Consider the following 13,044-nt stretch of genomic DNA (forward strand, 5'->3'; position numbering starts at 1 on the left):
CAAGCCAAGGCCAGCCATGAATCTGTAAAGACCAAGAAATTGTTTCCAGAGAGAGGATTTTTGCCTACCACTAGGAAGGTGCCTGCCTTTATTACTACTGTCATTGAGCAACACCAGTGGGAACTTTTCTATCAGAAACCAGAGTATGCCATTATTCCAGTGGTCAGAGAATTTTATGCCAACCTTGCCTTCGCTGAAAATTCTGAAGTGTTGGTTCGAGGCAAGGTGGTCTCTTTTGCAGGTGAGGCTATTAATGCCCTCTTTGGGTTAGCCAACATTGACAACTCCATTCCCAGTCTTTCCCAACTCCATCCTGGAGGCGTGGACCGCGCCAGCTGTGCCCGATGGCCCTAGTCCTTCGGCTGCTGATTCCGAGGATTAGGAGGAGGGAGATTCTTTAACCCACTTTTTATTTGTAATTATTATTATTATTGTTTTGTAATTAATTCTGTTCTTGAATTCTCTGGTGGTCTACTCTTATGATCTACTATTTTGCTTCTATGTGTGTGTTTTGTTGCTTGTTCTGTTCCTGTCTTGTTATTTAGTTAATCTTGTAGCGATACTCTTTGCTTTTGTTCATATGTAACTAGGGGGCTCCATGACGATTTCTTTACTCAATCTAAGTTGCCGCTGAATGTTTTTCTTTCTTGAGTTTTCAACTAAATTCTTTGGATGTGAATGTTGCTAGCCATTGATTGATGCAATTGTTTCTCCTTTTAGTTGGTGCATAGTTAGATTAAACAATTTTGAGACCCTAGAAAGAGCTAGTTTCTTGTGAGAGCTTAAGTTTCTAGAATTACTTAGTGATTTTCCTTGAGGCAAAATCCTAGACAATACCACACCGATGACATGATTTAGGCCATCTTTGGACCGTTTGAGCCTTTGCAGCCTACCTTGTATGCATTTTTATCCCTAGTCACCCCATTGAGCTTAAGTGTCATTTTTCTTTCTTAGCCACTCATTAGCCTAGCTTTACATATATATATTCACCTCTTTTCACCACACCCTTTTAGCACCTTGATCTTTATAGGATTTATTTGTTGTGCATTTTGGGGGGTTGTGATGAGTTGAGTGTGAGCAAGAAAATTGGGTGAGCGTTTTCCTTTTCTTATTTTGCTTGTTTTCACCATTGGGGACAATGTTGATTTTAAGTTTGGGGGGGAAAGTGTGTTCTCAATCTTCTTGTAATCTTGCCATTTAGTTGTTTATTAGTAAAAAAAAAATTAAAATAAAAAAAAAAGAAATTAAGAAGTACACTCCCTTGCATCAAAGCTTCTAAAAAAAAATCAGAAATCAAAGGAAAAAAAAAGAAAAAAAAAAGAGTGTGTATGTTTGTAAATAAGTTTGGGGGTGTACTTTTCAAATAAAGGAAAAGTTGTTAGAGTTATTGTCTTTGTATGTTAGTAATAAAGACTAGTGGCAAGATTTATATTGTGTTGTGGGGTTTTCTTTGGGGAAATTAATGTGTGCATTTATGTATTTAGGTCCTAGAAAGATTGAGGTGTTTAGGGTGATTTGAGCCAAAAATGTATCTCTCTTATCCTACCTTTACCCTAGCCTATCATTACAAGCTTGATAAAGTCCTATTGATCTTTGGTGTGGTGTTTGTCTACATTAGTGGAGAGGGAATTACTAAGTAACGTATGGAGACATTATTTAAGCTTGAGGACCAAGGGCTAGCTTGATTTTTGGTGATTGAAATTGTTTAGGAAAAGCTATGCATGCATTAAAGGGTGAAACACTTGATTCATATTTTTGGCAGCAACATTCATACTTGAAGAATTTGGTTTAAAACTTGTGAAATATTGAAATTCAGCTTCTCTTTTTTTCAAAATAAAATTTAACCTTTCCAGCATTAAATATAATTAAAATAACTTGCCATTGCTGGCCAAACAACAACAAGAAATTAATTTAAGCACACTTGAATGATCAAGGGAGATTTTACTAAAATAAAGTGCAAGAAATGGATAGATTATAACATATGGTTCATCAACAATCCAAGCCACCAAGAAATTAGTTCATGGCTGGTTTCATAAACAGTAATTCCCAATCAAAACAGCCCATAATATTCAGATTTAGTATCTAACTCAGAAATTAATAACAGAAAGTTTAAGAAAAGAAGAAAGAACAAATCCAAATGATGCTTGAGCTTTCTATGCTTGTCCTCCTTCTTCCTTGTTGGTATCTCAGCTTGTTTCTCTTTTTTTTCTGGTTTTCTTTGCCAAAAATGGCTGCTGGTTGTATATTACGGCTGGAGCATTATTTTGGTATATTAGGTTTTCTTCTTCTCCTCCAAAAGTACCATAATGCCCCTCTTTTTCTCCCAAAACATCAAGTCTTCCTTCTCTTTTGTCCTTTTCTCCATTATGTTGATTATTTCCTTCTGCCACTGCCACATCAGCTGAAATGTAAGCTTGACTCTTGACTGCCACGTGTTCCATGCTCCAAAATATAGCTGATCACAATGCTTCAGTTTTGCTTCAGCAATCCTGAATATTCAGCCATCAACACAATAATTTCATCACACTAGACTCTTAAGCTCACTCATTCCTTTGTGCAAATATTTATCCATGAAATCATTATCTTTAACCCAATAGCTATTAAAAACTAAAACATAATTACACTTAATTAAGATAATGAAAACATTCAAGTTAGCTACAAAAACTAAAAATAAACTAACATCACCCATGATTTTTTCACAATTATAAGCTCAAAAACACATGAAATAACTCTTTATTCAAGAGTTATCAGAACTCATTCACGAACATTTCCCATGACACTATGCTAGCAGGAGGGAATTTCAAAAACCACTCCTGAGCGATGTTAGATAGGGTGGCCGGAAAGATCCTGCAGTGAGCATCATCTGACACCTTCTGGATGTCCATCTGTATCTTGAACTTACTCACATGAGATATTGGGTCCCCATATCCGTCGAAATTGGGCAGTACTGGCATCTTCAACTTGCTGGGGGTTTCTGCCATGGCTATTCTTTGTATGAATGGAGTTCCTCTTCTCCAATCATACTCGATGTGGGATGTCCGGCTCCCTACCAGCTGCTGGACGGCCTAGTTTAGTGCATCGATCTGATCCTGCACAGCATCTGGGATCGCTGGGGCGACTGGTGCTGGAGGAGCGTGCTCATCGTGCCTTTTGCGCCTGTCGTTGAGTACATCCCTCAAGTTGTCATCTCTGCGCCTTTGCTCGCTGGCGCCTAACAGATAAAAGTGTTTTGGCTCGTAGGCCTATTTTCTCTTAGTGGGGGGTTCCTTTCTCCACCACTTTTTCCTTGCCCTCGACCAGCATTCCCTCTGCCGGAATCAGCTTCATTGTAATCGTGGCTGTCTCTGAAACGTGTTTGGCTATAATGTGATCAGCTGGTCGCACTATTCTCTCCTCTAGCTGGCATCTCCCGAGAGTCAGGGGGAGGTTTGCGTTGGTCGATGGGTCCCTGGGCATTATTATGTTGTGGGGTTCCCCTGACCGTAGATCCTGACTCGGTGTGCCTTCTGTTAGCAGAAGGATGTTGCCTCCTGCTCGGTGGATTTGGCTCCTCAGCCGTTGAGCGTCTAAGGCTTCGGGGAGGTTGCCCGACCCTATTATGCCTTGGACGCTGGGGATTATCTCGACCAGCACGAGAAGTTGGTTGTTGCTCAGGATCCTAAAATGGGATATCCTATTGAGCAGCAGGTGGTTGCTCCGGCCTTTGAGAGCTTGTCGGCTGAAGTGGATGACTTGGTTTTGGGGCCTGTTGTGGTGGTGCACTTGGTGGATGATTTGGTTGAGAAGTCGGCGCAGCTTGTCCTCGAGCCAACTTAATGGCTTCTTCCAGGGCGGCAGTGGCGTCTCTTTGCCAACAGTCCATGTCAGCCTGCTGCTCATGCAACTCTTGGCGTTGACGTTTGATTTCCCTCTGCTGCAACACCAACGTCTAAGCCGCATTCTCTTGATTGGCCCTCAAATTGGCCAACTCCTCTTGCAAAACACTCAGTGTTGTCCTCAGGGTTTCATAATCCATTTCCTCCTCTTCAAAATCCAACTGTGGTTCATCTTCAGCCACATTTTGTGGAGGAGGTTGGGTGGATGCAGCGCTAGAAGTCTGTCCTGTCTACCTGGATGTTTTAGCCATTTGATTTTCTTGACAGCCTAGAATTCATCTCTCAATGAAAGCACCAAAATGTTGACCCTCAAATTGGTCAATGACACGGAGTCAGATAAACAATATAAAATGAGATGAAAAACGAGAAGAAATTCAAATGGAAAAGTAAACGACACAAACGATTTATAGTGGTTCGGCCCCAATTGGATGGTAATAACCTACGTCCACTTAGTGTTCTTATTGATGTAGAGTCTCAATACTGTGATCAATGAACTAGGGTTCACGAGTTTCACAAGCCTTGGGAGAATTACAACTTCGGTGAATAATCACACTATAATTTTCTCTCAGGATTCACAGATCCAAAAGTCCCCTCCCTTGAGCCCTTTGATTCGTATTTATAGGCTCAAGAAGGTTACATGAGCCAATGGGCCTTAATTAAAATTAAGACTTGCATATCTAGGTAATAATAGAGATTACAATCAATGTATAATTATAGAATTGCATAAATAAAGGAAATAAATGAATGTGTGCGACCAGGCTGATCGTCTGTAAGTATGATGCTTGGTAAACCAATAATTTTCTGGTCGATGGCCGAACAGGATACACTCACTAAAAGCCGTCATGTGCCTGCCACGTGTGAACCAATCTTGCCACGTCATCAGGGGCCATTTTTGGGTAACAATTACCTCCTGGGTCCTAAGGGGTTCAGGTCTTTCTTCGGGGTTGGAATCATCTACGTACTTCCTAAAACCAGGGGCATATACACCTTGACGCAAGGAAGGCCAAGTCCTACGGTTTGTCCCAACTCCTCAAAAATGGAAGACCTAAAATTGAGAGTGTTTTCAACCACAATGGTACCTTTGGGGTAGTTGTGGTCATAACGTACCACCAAATGGTCCACGCATTGAAGGAGTGTTGTGTTTAGGTTCGGGTCAGTAGGATGGCAACTAACGAGCTGGTTAGGGTTGAAACGAACTAGCTTAAAACTAGCAGCAACCTGATCTCACTCTCTATATGGATTACCTTGGCCAGAGGGGCTGGTTGCTGCCCCAGATGCAAATCGCTTTGGATCAGGCCCCTAATTATCTTTAGGAGCTCACCTTTTACACACCAGCGGTGCCACGTCTTCTTCCTCCTTGACATCTTCAATGGATGGTAGGGCTTCTTGAGGAGGGGGGAGCTCAGGAATAACAAGAAGAGGAGCTTGGGTCCTAAGAGCCAGCGTTTGACCCTTGCTGATCAGGTTGCAGGCCACCATGGTGGCATCATTCACAACCTGACGGAAGTCTTTCTCCCTCAGAGGAAGACTAGACAAAGTCTTATACTGACCCTTAAAGGTCTTAGACCGCCCTGTCCTCGCAAATATAGCTGCACAAGGAATGAACTCAATTAGAATACTTAAACAAAAAAATATGTGTGAAAGTGATAAGAAAGTTCACATGTTGAATTCATAAAGATAGAAGACTTACGAGGGCGATTGAAGTATCGGTACTCGAAGTTCTTGAACCCATTTGACATAAAGAACAAATCTTTATAGTTATTTGGTTGGCTGGGGAGGTCGATGACAGATGCTGAGTCGGGAGAGCGAGTGAGGTAGTAAAAACCGTCACCTCGCCCCTTCTGGTCAGGACTAGCCTTGAGGCAGAAAAATACATAATATCTGCTGGAGTGGGGACCTCCCACTCGTGCCTCAGAAACATATATTTTAACCCCGCCAAAAGTATGTATGAGTTTGGCGGGAGGTGGAACAGAGCCAGTCTAACATAGTTCAGGAAATCTACAAAGTACTGATGATAACTCTACAAAATAGAGTTATTTTATCACTTTTTATGTGCTAATTGTTGCTTAATTCTTGAGTTTTTAATTGATTTATTAAGTTTTAAAGTAATTTTGAATTTATTGGGTTTATTTTGATTTTATATATTTTTGTGTGTTTTTATAGTTATTTTGTTGTAAAATGTTGTATTTAATTATTTAAATTATTGTGTCTAGTTAGAAGTAAAAAAATATGTGTTTTATTGAAACTAAATGTTAAATTAAATTAAGCTTTAATTAATATTTTCAATGAATTAATATGATTTATTTTATAATTGAAAATATTTGATTATGATTTAATTTATGTTTATTTTGTAGGGATTATGTTGTATTATTGGTGTTTGAAAAGCCAAGAAAAATGAAGAAAAAGTGTGGCATTTTCAAGAAAGAAAGACAAGAAATTGGCATTTTCCTAGGCCCAAAAAGGCCAGCCCAGACTGAAGCCCATGCCAGGCCCACACCTGCCAGCTGCTTTCCCCCTCCAGCCGCCTGGGCCTTCCCTCAGCTCCTCCCAACAGGCCTGAAGCCAGTCAGCAGCAAGCCTTCCTCCCAGCATTTGCCCAGCCGAAGAAGCCACTGCACCACCGAAGCCTCCCAGGCCCAACACGCCCCAAGCCAGCCCAACGCCTCCCTGCCTTCACCACGGGCCCAAACACCTCTGCCACAGCCCACCTGCAGCAGCCAACAAGCCCCTTTGTTTTTCTTGAGCCCAACAAATGCCTAAATGTCCCCTTGTCCCCGTATGTCTAAAAATACCATTTTTTTTACCTCACTTTCTTACATTTTTCACCACAAAATCATCATTACACCTAGAATTTACCCCTATTTTTCATATAAATATTAATTTAATTAATTTAATCAATTTAATTAATTTAAATTGATTATTTTAATACTCTCATTTTGGCTATAAATAGGGAATTTTTAAAACCATTTAGGGGTGCTTATTTTTTAGGAGGAAGTTTTACACTTCAATTTTTACACTTTCAAGACCCTCCATTCTCTTCATATTTTTCTTCTTTTTGGTCATTTTTTCTATGAGATTTTAGAGGAAAAATATGGGGGTTCCTCCTCCAAATTTTCCTATTTATGTTTGTAATTTATATTCTAGTTATGAGTTTCTAATCTTTTTAAGATTATTAAGGTGATGATGAAACAATATGTAACTAGATAGTATTTATGTTGTGTTGATTTCCAATTTTGTGCAATAAAGTTTATGGATTTTCTTCTTCAAATATTTTCTTTCATCTTAAATATCTTGTATTTTTTATTTTTAGAACATATTTGCACTTTGTTCTTCATTAGTGCAAAATCATAATATTCTTTGATTAAGGTGTGCCATTAAATTGTGCACATCAAATTCTTAGAACAAAAATATTATGTTTTGCCTTATAAATAATTTTTATTGATTTATTTGTTATTTCATTAGATTGCTTTACATTAAATACTTTGAAATTATAATTTTAAAAGTGAAGATAAATCCTATTTTTATAAAAACTCATGCTTAAATAAAATATCTAAATTGAAGAAGTGATGGTTTGATTAATTTATACTATTACTAAAACTTGGAAATCAATGTACTTATAAATATTATTGAACTTATATTTTGTGGATTCTATTATCTTAATAATCTTTCTTCTACAATCTTGTTTACAATTATTATTTTAAGTATATATTGCCTTTAATATCTTTATTATTATCTTTTATTTTATTTTATTGATACAAAAATCTCATCAATCTTTGGAGCTCGGTTAGAGTTTATTAATTTTGGTTTAAAATAGTTTTCTTTTTTATTTTAGACAACTCCTTTGGGTTCGATCTCATGCTTACACGAACACTATATTTCATATACGATTAGTGCGCTTGCGAGTTATAAATTTTTAAAACATACCCGTTTTGGGTCCATCAACTGGTCCAGTGGGAGGAAGGCACCTGCCTTCAGGTGCTCATCACTCCAAGACCCATAGTCATCTTGGAGAGGGGTGCAGCTCCGCTCTCCTTCCAACGGAGGTCGGGCATGGAGGCCATCAACTCCCATCTCAATCCCATGACTCAGCAGGATCTTGTTAACTTTCCCCTGAGTTGATATCCGGGACACTATGTGCTCGGCCTCGAAGAATGCATTGGGGTCGACGACGAGTTCCCTCTCCACCACAGGGCCAAAATGAGGAATTGGAGAGTCAAAGGCAACTTGGTTGCTCTTATTCTTGCTTTGAATAGAGGAGCTCGCAACGTTTTTCTTTGGGGGGCCATGATTTAGCTCGCCTGACAACAAAGCGGCCTATTAGTGGCGACCTAAGACAATTACTAGCTACGACTTTAAGGGTACAAAAATTCGAGGGTTTAAGTGGTTTACTTTTGGGATTTAAAATTTACTTGAGCTAAGGTGTGTTCTAGCCTCAGCGCATGGTTCCACGTGTGGTCCTAGGTCATGCGCTTTGATTTCGTGAAATTCCCTGATACTTCGAGATTCGTGTGTCAGACTTGTCAGACCCACTACTTTTCTTTTGAAACTGGTTTAATGCAAAACCACTTAAGGAATCGTGACCCTTAAGCTACCTAGAACCACACCTAAAACCCTTTCGGATTCTACATCCAAACAGGTATTCTAATCGATTTACCAGTAGCATTTTCTTTGTAAAACCCAGAAAATTTGCCCATTTTTATGAATACCTTATTTCTAAACAAGCCTAGTCTCGGGCACTTAGCCTAAACCGAACCCTATTCCCTATTCAAAATCAGACATAGCCTAAGCGATATTGAACAAAGAATGTTTTTCTGAAACAAAAAACTCACTAGAAAATAAAGAATCGAAAGATTCAAACTAGATGAGGAAACACTTACAGATTATATGTTCATTCAAAGAGAATGTCGATACGTCCACATGAAGCTCCTTGAAAGCTTCTAAGAGTCTGAAAGGCGATGAAGGTTTTTGAGAGAAGTTTGAGAAGAAAAAGGGAAATTTTGTTTTTGAAAGGAAACTTTTTGAATGCAAAGGTGGTGAGGGTTCAAGTTTGATTACCCTATTTATACGTAAACTATGGGAATTAATTCAGGCCATCTGATTGGATCAGCTCGAGATCCAAAGGCCAAGATTAAATGAATCATACGGCGACAAACAGTTGACAGGACACTTATCACAGTCCTCGAAACCTGAACGGACACCAATTATAGATAGCCACGTGTCTAGTACTCGAGTAGTAGGCATGCACGATTTTACATGGCAGAAGCCTAAAAGCCCCTACTGTGCATTTCAAAAAGTGATGACATCAAGCATGAGTAGGAGCTTGGAGGCAAATGTTGTACCCTAAAAATTAGCAAAGGTTTAATCACTCAGCTCAGGGTACAGTTGGCAGATGAATATGTGGAAAAGCAGCCAAGTAGAATCTCTGGTTAGTAATCATGCGAGCAACTCGAGTTGGGACTTGACAACACGACGTACAGGTTATTATTAGACCGTCTCTTAGGATAACGATCCAGTTCGAGACCAATAGTGGCCAGATCCTCCTTTGGGCATTCTGAGGTTAACCCGAACTAAGGTTCAGGTAATCTTTGATCACCAGCTCGGTGAAGATATTTAGCTCGTGGAAATCTTGTCAGAACGCATACTGAAGGATCCCAAGATACTTGGACGCTCTTTATACACTCATTAATGCCCAAACTGTATTGCATATTTATCATTTATTATCCGAGATAGCAGGAGTATATTCTATTCTGTTATCAAATCATATCCCTATATAAATGAGAATAATTTGTATTAAATGTATACTATATTTATTCACGCGGTTACCTAAACATGTCTAGGAAATATTAGGGATAATGGACAGGGAAGGAGACTGTTTTTTTGTATTACTGAAACTATGCATAAATTGTGAGAGAAAAGCAATAATACTGTCTCGTGGACTAGGTGGATTTTAATCACTGAATCACGTAAAAGTTGTGTGTGTACGAAAGGGTTCTTCTTATCTCATTACGGTTTACAATTAAGCACTAATATCCTTATTAGATTTCTCAATCTACTGTTGACGAAAAACCGCGTCATCATTATGTTTGTTCTAGTTTTTTAATTTGGCCGTAACAACAAGATATTATATATTATATGTTTAATATAACATTAATATTATACATGGATTTTAAATTTAAGTTTGTTGCTAGTTGATAGTAGAATATATTATATTATATGTTTAATATGATATTATTCTAATACGTGAAGTTTAAGTTTAATTAAATTTTATTTAAGTTATATAACGTATGATTTTATTAATTTTAAATAATTATCACTATAAAATATCTTATTTTAATTTATTTAAATATTTATTTATTTAAGTCATGTTTATAATATACTGTTAAATATAATAATATTTTATTAAAGTTAACAGAAAAAATAACTATTAAAACCAAATTTTTTTGTTATCTTCACATTTTTTATATAAAAGAGAAATAGATATAGATAGGACACCCCAAAATTTATCATTATAAGAAAATTGGCTACTCCTGCATTACTACTGATGAAAACTTAAACAACGAAAATAAGAGAAAGAAGAAGAGTCCCTTTGACTAAAATAAAGTGGGAAATTTTAAAATTCTAAAAAGAAAAGAAGTCAAACTCAAATTTACATAAATTTCATTAAACAAAAAAAAAAAAGAAAAGAAAAGAAAAAAAAAAACGTTTAGATATATTGGATTGGACCCACATCGTTGGACCATTCCCAGCCCTTACAGAATTAGCGTGTGGTCAGCTCATGCATAAGCCACCATTGGCGACTTAATTATTGTTATTATTTTATTTTTTTTAAAAAGTCAAGCTTATTAATCTGAAATGCTCTAGAAACTTTATGACGTCAATAAAATAAAGAAGTTTACTTAATTATTGGACCCACGAAACGCACATAAATTTCTATTATGTTGTTGAGCCGCGTTCGCGTAAAGACTCCCCCTTTATTTGTTTTGCTATAAATTGATGAGTTTGCCCATTATTTCCTTTGCTATATCAGGAAATAAGTATATAATCGTTGATGGTAGAATCTCTAACGTTATCGACAAAACTCCAAAGAAATATAACAAATTTAAGGTGGTTCTGTCTAAAAGAGTCGTATCCATATAGCTCATTATTAAATCATTTTTTAGTTACAATCTGTGCCTTTTCTTTTCTTTTCTTTTCTTTTTTAGTTACATTTTTTAACTTTTTGTGGTAAAGTATTCCTAATCCTCATGGATTTTTATATGTATGCTGATATTCGACTGACCAAGGTTATATCTTTTAGGATAAATAACCGTAGAGGAGAGGTCTCCAATTTATACCTACAGAATTGATATAATTTTTTTTTCTCAGACATTAATAATAGTTCATTCTTATTTTGTTTATTATTGTAATTTTTTTTTTGTTATAATACTTCTTTGAAAGAATTATTATATAAATTCATATATTTTTATATATTAGGTAGAAGTTATTTAATTTTAAAATTGTAAATATTATTTATAATTTTAGTAAAAATTAGTTCAATTTTTTTAAATATATATATAATAAAATAAATTATATTTCTATAATATATATAAATATTTATATTAATAATCTATATATATATATATATATGACATCTAACACAATAGATATATATTTACATACAACAAAATTTAAAAATAAATTAATAATAAAAATAAATTAAGAATAGAAAAAGTAGTATATATGCGTCAACTATTTTAAATTTTAATATATCTCGCAATGTCTTTCAATGAATTTTATGAAGAAAAATAGCTCCAATCACTTGATTAAAAATAAACTATCACACAAATTTATAAGATTAAAAAAATTATATGTATGCATTTATTATTTTTAAATAAATATGATTTAATTATTTAAATTATCATAAAATATCTTAAAAATATCTTATTTTAATTAATTAATTTATTTTTACTTAAGTTTATGTTTGTTCTAGTTTTTAAATTTGGCAGTAACAACTAAAGATTTATATTATATGTTTAATATGATATTAAGTTTAATTAAATTAAAATGTATGATTTTATTATTTTTAAATAATTATCATTGTAAAATATATCAAAAATATACTATTTTAATTTGCTTAATTATTTATTTATTTAAGTTTAAGTCATGTTTACAATCTACTGTTAAATATAAGAATATTCTGTTAAATATAAGATATTCCGTTAAAGTAAAAAAAGAAAATAATTTTTTCAAAAATATGGCTTTTATACTATCAATGTGCAAAAATATGGGAGTTATACTTTTCTTAATTTGTATGGGAAACTTATTAAAGAAAAAGTTAAAGTATGGGAAACACAATTAGTAGCTAACTAAAATATGGAAATGTTACATTTTTTTATCATAGTTATGTTTTCTTTAATTTTGAAAATAATTTTTTTTTCCATCATTTTTTTTTCCTTACTTGTTTTTTCTTCCATTTTTTTCTTTTTTTTTATACCAATTTTTTCCTTCATCTTTTTTTCTTTCCATTTTTTCATTTTTTTTTATTCATTTATCTATTTTTTTTCTTTCATTTGTATTGTTTTCTTTTTTTTCTTCATATTTTTTCAGTTTTTTTTTCATTTTTTTTTCTTCATTTTTGTATTTATTATTTTCTCCTTTTATTTTTTTTTTCGTTTTTCACACATATGAGCTTTTTTTTCTTTTTTTTTTCTTCTTCCATTTTTTTCTACCAATTTTTTCATTCATATTTTTTTTCTTTTCATTTTTCCATTATTTTTCTTCTTCTTCTTTTTATTCTTATTTATTCATCTATTTTTTTTTTCATTCATCATTTCTTTTTTTTTTCATTTTTGTAATTATTCTTTTCTCATTCTATTTCTTTTTTTTTTCTTTTTTTTTTCACACATATATTTTAACATTACATAATTATTCTACTATTTTTTTATTTATTATCTTTTATTATTGTAATTTTTTTTATAGTTTTTTCCACTATATATTAAAAAAATTCAAATCAATTTTTTCAGCATTTTCTTTTTACTGTAACACTTATAGGAATACCAAAATTTGGAAAGAAAACTAATAAAAATATGAAAACGTGAATGGGTAACTGGTTACCTTCACATTCTTTGTGTGTATATTTCTGATGGTAACTGGTTACTTTCACGTTCTGGTGTGTGTATATTTATGGTTT

Source organism: Humulus lupulus, chromosome 1 (genome assembly GCF_963169125.1).
Source record: "Humulus lupulus chromosome 1, drHumLupu1.1, whole genome shotgun sequence".
In the NCBI taxonomy this organism is placed as follows: domain Eukaryota; kingdom Viridiplantae; phylum Streptophyta; class Magnoliopsida; order Rosales; family Cannabaceae; genus Humulus; species Humulus lupulus.